This window comes from Hippoglossus stenolepis, chromosome 8 (assembly GCF_022539355.2).
Source record: "Hippoglossus stenolepis isolate QCI-W04-F060 chromosome 8, HSTE1.2, whole genome shotgun sequence".
Classification (NCBI taxonomy): Eukaryota; Metazoa; Chordata; class Actinopteri; order Pleuronectiformes; family Pleuronectidae; genus Hippoglossus; species Hippoglossus stenolepis.
In genome coordinates, this window is record NC_061490.1 from 19,617,242 (window position 1) to 19,629,506 (window position 12,265).

General features: G+C 44.3%; 1 protein-coding gene across 2 annotated transcripts in view; it reads right to left on the reverse strand.

Moving 5' to 3' along the window:
* cadm4 (cell adhesion molecule 4) overlaps positions 1–12,265 on the reverse strand; it is a 146,216-nt gene that overhangs the window by 93,211 nt on the left and 40,740 nt on the right. The window contains exon 1 of one of the 2 annotated variants that reach the window (XM_035163219.1): positions 10,525–10,593. The exons of the other annotated variant lie outside the window; for it this stretch is intronic. The gene's annotated coding sequence lies outside the window, so the exon portion shown is untranslated. Of the gene's footprint in view, positions 1–10,524; positions 10,594–12,265 lie in introns of those variants that run through there. 2 annotated transcript variants of the gene reach the window in all.

Genomic DNA, 12,265 nt, shown 5'->3' on the forward strand with positions numbered 1-12,265 from the left:
TTTCCAAATTAGGGTTCAACTTCATGTGGTATGGTAGGACCATAGACTGTATATAGAGAGGGACGACCACCAAAATATCCCAAATATGAACGTTGCCATCCTGCACATTTGGAGCCAGAGTCTGAATAGTAGTGATCTGATGGAGTTACAGTATTAAGATCCTTCTGATAGACTGTCAGTCAGTCTCAGCTGTCAATCATGACGTTTCACCCCATTTTTAGCATCAAATAACCAATAAAAACCAAACTTACCACAAAAATGAATCAGTGTGAGGTACCAGCTAAAATGACAGAAACCATCTTTGAGACTAATTTTTCACTTTCAGTTTGATCTGTGTCCCATAAACTAACATGGGAGAAGCAGGATCAGAGCCAGCCACCAGATGGTGATCGAGACGTCTGTTTGGCTAGCAGTTGGCTATCTATACATACAGTTGATGGGTAAGACCTACAGGCAACCGCAGTTATGTGCATACAGTTTTCCTGTACAATGACAGATTATCACAACATTTCATGTGCACTTAACTACACATTTTGGTAATAAAATTACTCTCCGTTCCTTCAGACTTTTCCATTTTAGCCATATCTTCATGTTGCTTGACCTCAGCAGCGGTGCAGTTTTCACAGCAGTTCACAACAGATAGAAACGACAAAAAATAAGACAAGTTGTAGAGTAAACTACACTTCAGGGACATTCAGTGCGTCTTCACACACGTAACAGGATTTTCACTCATTACCACCTCAAGCACTGCGTTTCCTGGTTTTAGCAGCATATCTTTTTCTAGCATGCTTCAACCACGGGAGAAGAGTCGCCCCCTGCAAACACCCACACTCACACATTACAGCACAATAAAGCATTAGCAGGAGTCTTGTACTTCAATCAGCCAATTAACCTGGAGCAGAGCAGAACAAAACATTTGGCATTCGCCAATAGGGCAGCAACCTTCCAGTGATAATTAGTCTTTGAGAGAACATACCCTCACACTCTCACTCACAATCACACACACACACACACTCACATGCCCCCCAGCAACGCATCCATCACATGTCATGTAGACAATGGTGGCTATACTTCCAGCGTAATCAATTATTTATCCTTGTCCACACATCAGCAATCTCAAAATAGTGTGTCCACACGTAAACACACACACAAATACAGAAGCACACACAGACAGAGCGATTGTTGTCGGAGTTGACAACAGCGTGTAGACAATATGAATGGTGTGATTCTGAGCGACGCCTCAGGGCATCACAATACTTCATGAAATGGAGGACCTGCGCACAACTTTGAATAATGGCTGTAACGCGCGCGCACACACACACACACACACACACACACACACACACACACGCACGCACGCAAATGCAAACTCGTGAATGAGCCCAACAGCATGTGCACAATTGAGACATTTTTTCCTGGAGAGAGAGAGAGAGAGAGAGAGAGAGAGAGAGAGAGAGAGAGAGTGCCTCAGTTTTGAAATGTCAAGATAAAATGCTGCGACAGTGGTGGAAGAAAACATGAGCGGATGTTTCGCAGAAAAGAAAAGAGGGGGGAGGGCCTGAAGAAGTCCACGTATGTTTGATTGAGAGAGGAAATGCGGGTAGATGAAAAAGGAAAATGAGGAAAAGAGAGAAAAGATGATGGAGAGTTACAGTAAATTGGCAGGGCCGCCTCTGAAAGCACGCTCTAGGGAGGAGGGAGTGAGGGAGAGAAATTGAGTGAAAGAGGCTAGGGAGTCAGAGAGAGGAGTGCGGCAGCCAGGATGGATTGTTAGCTGGTAAACGACTGTCACTTTCTTTAGGGAGATAAACAGATTTGACACCTCTGCATTCTTCCCCTCTCCTCTTGTCCCTTTCTTTTCTCTGACTCGACATGGCCTGACAACTCTTCAAAAAAAAATCACTTTCTGACTCTCTCTTCCGCTCCGTTCCCCCGCTGTTCTGTACCATCTCTCGCTCCTCCGCAGCATTTTCTCCTGCTTTTGTCCTCTAAGATATGTGCGACAAACTCGCCCTTCTGGCGAAAAAACTGGCATATGAGAAGAAGAAAAGGGAGAACATGAATAAAGACCCCATTTCCCATTATCCACACGTTCCTTTTCTCTACCTCACTTCCCAGGGCCTTGTGACAAGATTAGATGAGGGAGGAGGGGGGTGGAATAAAAAAAAAAAAAAATCAAATGAAAGAGATTTTTTTTTTACTCCCGACATCTGGAAGAGTTAGAAAGGGAGAAAGAATAGAGAGAGGCAAACGAGATGGAGAGTGTAAACGACACAAAGAGGAGGATCAGAGAGCAGGTACATGTGGAGAGCGGGAAAGGGGGAGATCAGTAGAGAGATGAAGAACATAGCAATTAAAGGAAGACATGCATCGATGCAGAAGGCTTGTGATCAGCTGTCACTTGGGATCCGTGGGCCGAGCGTGCGCACGCACCTGCCCACGTGCACGTCATCCTCGCTCCAAAAAAATACGAGCAAAAATAGAGCCAGCACACACCCACATGAAGTGAGGCGTTAATCATTCCCATCATGACCTGCACCTTTCGAGTGAAAGCACAGGGTTGCAGACTGGCACTGACCAAACAGACAAACACACCAAAATAGACACGAGGAACAAACCGCCGCTTGTTTTAACGGAATACAAGAAAGGATATGGGAGAAAGGAGCAGAGGGAAAGAGCGAGGGATACAGCAGGGTGAAAAGATGGAACAGCAGCAATCATTTGAATAAATGAGAAGGCGCAAAAGATGGAATAAAGGAGGTCTGAATTCATTAGAGCAGCGTGGTTTCTGTGTTCTCTCTCTGTGATAAAGGAAGATGTTCTGCTGTGATAGTGAGGCCTCTAGAGGAAAGACGGGAAAATCTAAACAATGTGGAAATTAGGCCATGCAAACACTCACAGACACACACACGCACAAACACATGCCTGTGTGCTCTTTCGCTCCACACAAAACACCTACTCCAGAAGCCGAGCGCAAGGAAGCAACAAAGCAAGCCTGCACTTGTCGGCAAGTATCTCTCCTCCCCAACAGTCTCAGAAACACACACACACTCACACACACACATATATATATATATACATACACATGCACACATTTGCATGCTGCTAGTTTATGTATGCAGTGGTAGGAATGAATAAAACACAAGCATCTAACAAATAAAAATTCATTTTTAATCAATGGAGCCATTTGAATTAGCTCTGTCATTAAGTAAACAGGAACAAGGCAGAGTTTGAAATATTCATGATGGACCCTGAATTCATTAGACTGTTAGGAGGTGTGGTCCCCCAGGGGCCCCATTCAGATCTGGAACAACAACCAAGGGCACGATGATACAAACACAAACATACACACACTTGGTTTGCGCAGCTCTCCTCATTAGGATAGCTGCGTTGACTTCCATTCATTGTAGAGGGCCAAACTACAACCTAATCCCATTCCTCAACCATGACAAATTCCTTACTAACCCGAACCTTAACCTAATCACATTTCACGTCTGAACCTGAACCAGGAGCTCGGAGATGATGTTTTGCCTCATTAGGACCAAGCTCTGGTCCCCGTGAGATCTACTGGTCCTGACAAGGTCAGTGTTTGTGTCTGTAAAAGGTCCAAAAGAGGTGATGAAAATGAGTAGATACATTTTATAATACACATACTGTATTAATGTCGGGGGACTTGGGTGAAGAGAAAGCAAAAAGAAGAGAGAAGAGGAAAAAAGGAAGCAAAAACTGAGCTGTTCTAACAAGCCTCAGATGGCTTTTTATAGATATTAAGGAGAGGGGTTGGTTAGCGGAAAGATGAGTGGAGGAAGCCTGGAGAAATTGAAAGAATGACAGAGAGCAGAGTGAGGGATTAAACGAGGAAAAGAAACTGAGGGGGAGATGAAGAGGATTAAAAGAAACAAAGTTAGTTGAAAGAGAGGAAGAGGAAGTGCAGATGAGGGATGCGGCGAAGCACAACACGGCAAAAGAGCCAGCAGGAAAAAAAAATCAAAGTGGTAAGTATGGGATATGAAAATGGGAAGAAAGACAGCGAGAGAGAGGTAATTCATGGTGAGATCAAAAGAGGTGTGGATAACAGATAGAAAACAGATGTGGGGAGCCTGCGTGGCGGTTTTAATCTGTGGAGAATAGTAAAGGATTTACATGTTGCTACATCCCGTGTTAGGGAGGCAAGCTGTGTTACCAGGAGGGAGAGGTAAGAAGGGAGAGGAGAGAAGATGGAGAGATTATGATGTGGGGCGAAGGGGGGTAGAGAGAAAAAGGAGAAGGAGACAGGAGCATCGGAGAAACAGCAAGCGAAAGTGGCTGCGAGACAGATGAGAGTGATGGAAACAGATTGAAACGAGAGCATGAGGCGAGATGAGAGGGGGAAACTCGAGCGAGGGAGTGAGAGAAAACCAGAAAGACTGAGGCAAAAACAGAGGAGGGAATAAATATATTAATCTCCCGTGTTTTTCTTACAGTGTGTGACAGACAGCGGTGAGCGAGAGAATACAGCGGGAGAGAGAAAGAGAGGGGAGGGAGAAAATGACAGCGGTGCGGCGGGAGCATGGGCGATTGCGTAATGACTTTAATGAAAACACTGAATCCCCACTGGACACTTTATATACGACTCCTGGGGGCTGACGGTGAAAAAAAAGGGACTGAGGGAGGAGTGGGACGAGGGAAAGAGGAGGAGGTGGAGAAAGAGGGAGAGAGGGAGGGAGAGAATGTAAATAGTTGAGGGGAAAGAAAAAGCTGCAAATAAAAAAAAAGAGCAGATATTTGGTTGCAATTTTAGAATGACAAATTGAACAGTGCTGGAAATGCAAGGTGCTTGTGTGTGAGCGTGTGTCGGAGAGGGATTGGCAAATACAACAAAACATATTATAGAATTTTAATATGATGAATGCTCCAGGGGGTTTGGCACTCTGTATTACAAATAAATCTTCCATGGCCTCGAGCATTTATGGTACTGTATAGCGTTTTCTATTTTGCCTCCACTTTCATTTCCAAAAGAGGGAGGAATGTCCCTGTGTGTATTTGTTTGTGTGCGTTTCAGGGGGATGAAGTGATGGACAAAAACATCTTGTCGTCTTATTTATAATCCCATGACAGCTCTGGTTACTCTCGACCGGATCTCACAGGCAGGACCTGACAAATTAGTTCTGCTGCGGAGATCACATGTTTTTGTTTACACCATCTTCGTCGGGGTGTATTCTACGTGTACGGCACCGCTTTTTCATACGCAGATATTTTTATCCTTTTAAATTTAGAATTTTTGCGTGTGTCATGTGTCAACCCCCGCCCCCCCACCACCACTCGCTCCTGGTGAATGTTGCGGAGGATCTCCTGCTGTGTTGTCCGGTGTGGCCAGGCGAGGAGAAAGTGCACAAAAACTCCGTACACTCCCATTCGTACATTTATAGTCGCACATCGAGCCCCTGTGGAGAAACTACCAAGTTTCTCCGACGTTCAGTGCATGTCTGAAAGCAGCTTGTGTAACATTCAGGAAAATCAAAACACAAGTGGCTAATGAAAGAACTGCAGAATCCGAATCCTCAATTTCTCTCTATGCTCAAATCCTAGACTGTATATAAAAATGGACGTCGACTCCAGATCCAGAGAAAGTGAAGCCAGACTGGAAATCCTTAAAACCTGTTTTGTCTCGAATGACCAGAACAGGGCGACCCAACTGGTTAAATGACCCGACTTCTCACTTGATTTATAACATTAGTAAATACTTTCATACAGCGTTTTTTATCTCAAACGCTAGTTTCAAGTCTTCTTCAATACAGCATCATGTTCATTCAGTAAATTATTGTCCCATTTTGCGTAAAATAGACTATAAAACACAGTGGAGCGTGGATACAATGCGATCGACAGCTCGTACCATCCCATGCGTGGAGGAAGCGGGAGTAGGTGGCAGGCAGACTCCTCAAGCTCTTCTCCAATTATAGTTACTTCTGGTTTCAAAAGACCAAGATGGTGCTGGACTAGATGGGAGCAAACATTTGTGGTATATCAGCCAAAACAGGAACTGAATCTGATTGACCGGCATCAAGATGAGGAAGCTAAAGTCAAACTGTTATTAAAGTTTGACTATAAACTGTATTTGAGCCTAGAGATTATATCTGATTCTCCAGCAGTGGCACAGTGTTAGAACAGTGTGGAACCAGAATGTCACTCAGTGAAGCACATACCTCCGCAAGGGACTCTCCTAAATCTCCTAAATATGCCTGATGTTTATCATGCATTATTCTCTGGGAAGTGAAAGTGTCAAAACTATCTTGAAGAAAGTGAAACAAAATTCAATGGGGGTTTTTTTTTTCTTGGCCCATGTCCCATCCTTCAACCAAGTTCCATGGAAATCTGTTCAGTATTTTTTTGTGTAATCCTGCTGACAAACAAACATGTCCTCCTTGGCTAAGATAAATATATAGAGCTGATACACTTTGACGAACACTATGTTTAGTGCTTGGACTGCTTCTCACAAAAATAGAGCCACACACACAAACAAACATCCACACACACTTACGTTTAACCCTTGTGCGACACAATAACAGGGTTTGAAATCCTTGGAGTGTCTGTCTCCTTCTCCGACTTATCCTCTGCTGTCTCCCCCTCCCCTCCACTGCCCGGGGGAACGAGACGGACTGAGACAGACTGAGACGGAGTGGACGGCTGGAGGTTAGACGGGGGTTAATTTAGTCTTTTAAACAGGACAACCGATTGGATTAGTGGCCTGGCAGAGCGGGCGGCCACTTTTAGAATTAAAATAGGACACACCTCAAAAACACGTACATCCTAAATGAGACCCCCCCCCCGCACTCCAATCACTATGCAGATCATGGAGCCAAGAGGACGCCAAACTGGGGTTGCTTTGTTTCAGCTCCCCCCACACCACTCCACCTTTAACAAACACCAAGTGATTTGTTTTTAAAGTGGATGGAACTGAGCCTCCCCGTAAGAACATGGGAGGGCACGGATGACTAAACGCTGAAAGACCCCCCCCTCCACACACACACTCCAAAAAAACATGTCACAACAAGATGAAAGAGGAGTGATTTTCATGCAGCTCTAAACCGGATCCCTCTGGAGGCCTGGATAATGTGAGAGGAACAGAGGGAGGGAGGGAGGGAGGGAGACAGAGAAAAGAGAGGAAATTGTGAAACGCAGAGAAAAGGAGAATACCAGAGATAATAAAGAACAAGATACTTTGCCCTACTCCAGTTTCTGGTAACCTTTTTTCGCCCTCTATTCTTTCGATCAGCCTTTATTTCGTTTTTCGTCTTCCTCAGTTGAATTACACAGAGCTGTCTTCATTTTGACTAGAACCCTAATTTAACCTGAGCTCTTGCTGAGAGAAAAAGAGAGAGAGGGGGAAAAAACGACAGAGGGAGACAGACGGATTTTAAAGTTGGATGAATGACTGCATGACCAAAGAGGAGGGGAAAAAAGGGCAGAGAGTGAAAGAGGAGGTGAGGTAAGTGCAGTGAAAAGTTGGTGGATGGAGGAAAAAAAAGCAGATCAGAGGGTCCAAAAATCAACAGCGAGATTGGAAAAAGAGGTGTGTGTGAGTGTGTGTGAGTGTGAGTGTGTTTGACTGCCTATCACTGTCAGCGTGTGTGTGTGTGCGTGTGTGCAGTGAGAGGACGGCGAGAGAGAGAGAGAGAGAGAGAGAGAGAGAGAGAGAGAGAGAGAGAGAGAGAGAGAGAGAGAGGAAGTGAGAGATGAGGGTGGTGGGTAGACTGGGATAAAGGGCTTTGCAGCCATGAATGTCATACTAATAAAGCCCAGTCAGATATTGAGGTTCAGCCTGTGAGGTGAGGAATGACAGGAGGGGAGGAAGATTGGAGGAAGGAGAGATAAGGGAGACAGAGAAAAGAAGAAAGGGGAGCCAGAAAGATGGAGGGAGTGGTAGAAGAGAAAAAAAAAGTGTCTTCATCGCTCATCCTGACACGTTCCCACAGCCGCAGAAACTTTCACGGGGAAAAAGAAAGAACAGGTCGTTGAAAAGGAGGTGAGGAAGTGAGACAAAGGGCCGCACGGAGGGATAAAGGAGGTGCAAAGGAATGAAGAGCGGAGAAAAAAGTGCATGAGAGGAAAGGGAGGTGCAGGAGAGGAGGATAAAGGTAAGGAAGAGATAGAGAGAGAGGGGTGGGGGGGTGGAATCAAAAAGAGAAGCGGGACCGAGGCAGAATGAATGTTTGTTGATATCCCATTTTCCGGAGAGGAGATGAAAGAGAGAAAGAGGGGATTAGAAAAGAGTGGGCAGAGAGGAGGAATGAGCTGGTGATATGGGAAAAGAGGTGGGGGGGAGAGGCGTAGAAAAAGAAAGAGACCAAACGGGAGAACGAGTGAAGCGAAGGTTCGAGCGGAAATGCAGGAATGAAAAACGAGAGGGAGAGAGAGAGACGGACAGGGGTGAGTTTGATTCTGCTAATGGGCGGCGTGGGGGAAGTTTGTGATGTGGGAAAGTTATCATTACTGCCATCTAAAAATAACATTGGCATTGGGCGGCTGTGGTTTGAGGAATGGGAGAGAGAGAGAGAGGGAGGGAGAGAGAGAGAGAAAGAGAGGAGGAAGGGGTAATTACAGCAGCCTATTAGCATGCATGCAGCCCTCATTAAATATTCACACAGGAAGCTGGGGACTGAGGAGTAATGGTTCTGGGCAAGTTTAAGACTGACAGCCTGTCAGGCGGCCCCGCAGACTATTGGGACAGTCGGACGGCAAAAAAGGAAGAGGCTTGGTGTTCATCCGTCCACCCACCCATCCGTCCACCCACCCATCCATCCATCCACCCACCCATCCATCCACCCATCCATCCCCATCCATCCATCCATCCAGACCACTGGGAGCAGAACAATGGATGTGATATCAACATCCGTCCTGAAAGATATGATCACAAGTTTGTCTGTTCACACCCGGAGGTCAAATGCAATACCCCTGTGATTGCGTGTGATCGAATCCCAAAAACTTATGTCACGTTGTCCAAATGACAATGTTTTTAGACGGTCTGAGTTTACAGATGTGTTTGTGTCGGCAGATAGAGAGACACGTCTTTTACACCAATATTAGCGAGTATACGCAGGTTTTGTAAACTTGGATAAAAGGCGAGGGACTCGTTTCCCGTCGCCAGTGGAGGAGTTTGCCTCTCTCTTTTTGCGCGTTGTTCCCCATAAGTAAAAATCTGTTATTTGTGTGCCAACGTCCACAAGTTCAATTCGCAGCCTAACATTGCGGTGGAAACGGTGCAGTGTCAGCGTTTAGACTGCCAAAATAAAGTAGAGGAAGAACCTATAGGTGTCATGTTTCCATCACTGCTAATCTATACCAATAGAAACCCGTAGCTACTGCAGTTTGATTTGACCTGGGAGTAAATGCCAGACAGAAGCCAGTGAGAGCGAGAGAGGAGTCAGGAGGGGATTAATGGAGTTCTATGGAATCAGATACTGCCAGTTTCAGAGAAGTATCAATCATTATATGTTGATAGGTGTTGATATTACGGTGGAGGCCACAAATAAATCAACATATGGGAACTGGGGGAAGGAAAAATATGTTTGATTCGTAGTGTAACTGTAGCGGGTCAGAGGATGTAAGCAGAGTAGGTGGTCTTTCAAGGACACACAGCAAAACGAATGAGGCCACATGCGTCCCAGTCCACCTCTGAATGTGGTCTGAGTCGTCAGGTGTCAGGACACATGGAGGACACATTTGGGTGTGTTCAGACCCGAATTCAGCGCTGACCACTTGTGATTGGACCACTAAAGATAGATGTTAAATGAAAGAGACACTAAATAACAGGTGGCCATCATTCCTCGGTATCTACCAGCTTTGGAATACCAGGTGTAATGCAGGACTTTTCAAATGATGCAAAAAAAAGTTTAATAAAGTCAACTATTTTGTTCTTAAAACAGCTACATTAAAATTTGAAAAAAATATACATTAGTACTATAAACAAAAGCACACCAGGGAATTGTAAAGGGACATTAACTGCAAATGTCTTTTAATAATGCAGGTCCGATTAAAAAGATGCTTATTGTAAACACGCTCTTCTCTCAGTTACTCCTCCAGGATAATGAAACTGCATGTGGACAAACAGGGTCTCTAATCTGTTATCTAAACATTCATTTGGACAATTTAGAACATTCCAGGCTTTCACTCACCCTGGGAGACCGACCCAGCGAGCCAACAAGCCATAAAGCCTGTTAACCAACACATATACCCAGATGGAGAGACAGTCTACAGAACAGCAGGGAGACGCATGGCTCCGAGCCTGGTAACAGCCTCACGATCTACCAGTGGACAACAAGCATGGAACAAACACAGTCACATGTACGTGCACACATGCAAAACACCCACTCGTGCTCTGTCACACGAGGACACAAGGACAAAACTTGAAAATAAACGAAGAGGACTTTGTTTCCATACACATGCATTCCAAAAAAAAAAGAGTCAAATAAAGACATTCATCCAAACAGGCATTTTGACATGAGAGTTCACTGACACTCAAGGCCAACTCAGTGAACACAAACTCACCCCGAGTGTGCTTAAGCACCCGCTAACTCTCTGATGTTAATCCTGCCTGACGTTTTGACACGAATGCAGAGCGATATAAATAAACATATGTCCACAACACCAACACATCTCACACCCAACACCTCTGGCACTGATACGAGCAGACAGTCTGACACACACACACACACACACACATCAAATCACACACATTCACACACTGCTCACAACACTCTCCTTAACTACATAAGTAGCATACACACACACACACACACACACACACACACACACACACACACACACACACACACACACACACACACACACACACACACACACACACACACACACACACACACACACACACACACACACACACACACACACACACTTGCCATTGCAAATTAAGCCTTACACACGTCATGAGGTTCACTCACATTTAGCCTTTACTGCTTCTTTGGAAGCATAAGGATATTTAAAATTGTTCTAATTCATTTAATGATAGAAACTGCCGATTACTTTCATGATGGATTCATTTGGAGATTGTATCAGTTCATTTATTCCGCGTTCGGTCAATGAAACGTCAGAATATTATATAACAATCTCAACTTTGCAGTGTCCAAGGCAACAACTTCAACTCTCTTGAATTGTAAAATCGAAAGTGCAAAAACCCAAAAGGTGTTCAGTCTGCAAATATATTTATTGACAGAACAAATCCTGTCATTGGAGAATAATAGAAGCTGATATCGATGTCTTCTATAACTCTTCTTTCAGCTGGTTGTTTTGCTCAAACTCATTTCTACGTACGGTCGATGGCCTGGATCCGGAGGACAGTGTGGGTGGGATTCCTTTTTTTACCTTGGTGCTTTTTGTAAAATTTTTGGGATTTATATTTATTTTCGCAAAAAATATCTGCTAAACCCACTGTGCGAAAGACAAACCTATAGCAACTTGTATTTAGTAGCTAAAGATGTTTCCTGCAAGAGTTGAGTGGAGACTAAATTAATGAAAGACTCGAAACACGACTCAAAATGAATGATTCCCTGTGTCTTCTGGACGTATGAATAGACAACTGTTTGTGTTTTTTAAATTTAGTAATAACCTTCAATGTGTTTAATCTGACGAACAATTAAATGTGTTTCTACACTGTTTTAGTCAATTAGATACAGTCATTTAACTGCTCATGATTTGACTGTTTTAAGTTGCCATGACAAGCAAATTCCTTCTATGTCTAAAATCTACTGAAATATGATTCAAATTCTAATGTTTGATGGACAAAAATGCGCAGTATATTTTCAGCAGAAAGAATTTCAGTATTTATAAAAAATCCTAGAGCCTTATTCTCGTAAGCTGTGGTTTAATAAATTCAAATACAAGCAGCAGTATAATCTTCCTTCTTTCATGAGGTGACGGAGACAGATGTACTGGAGACGACGACGCACACACACACACACACACACACACACACACACAGTCAATAAGAGAGACAGGCTCACATGCTAAATTACCCGGAGTCACACCTTGGCACCCACACACAGCCGCTTTCCCGAAACTAACAAGTACAAACATGACCTAGCCTTGTCCCTGAGAAAAATCACGCTGGTGAGCTGGCACGCAGCGTAACAGCTCGGTGCCAAACGTGGACACCCACACATTCTACCTGCAGCATGGTGACACAAATATGCAGATAGCAGGTGCTGGGAAGGGAGAACATTGGATGTGCTAAAGCAATCAAATGACAACTGTTTAGAGCCAAGATCTGCAG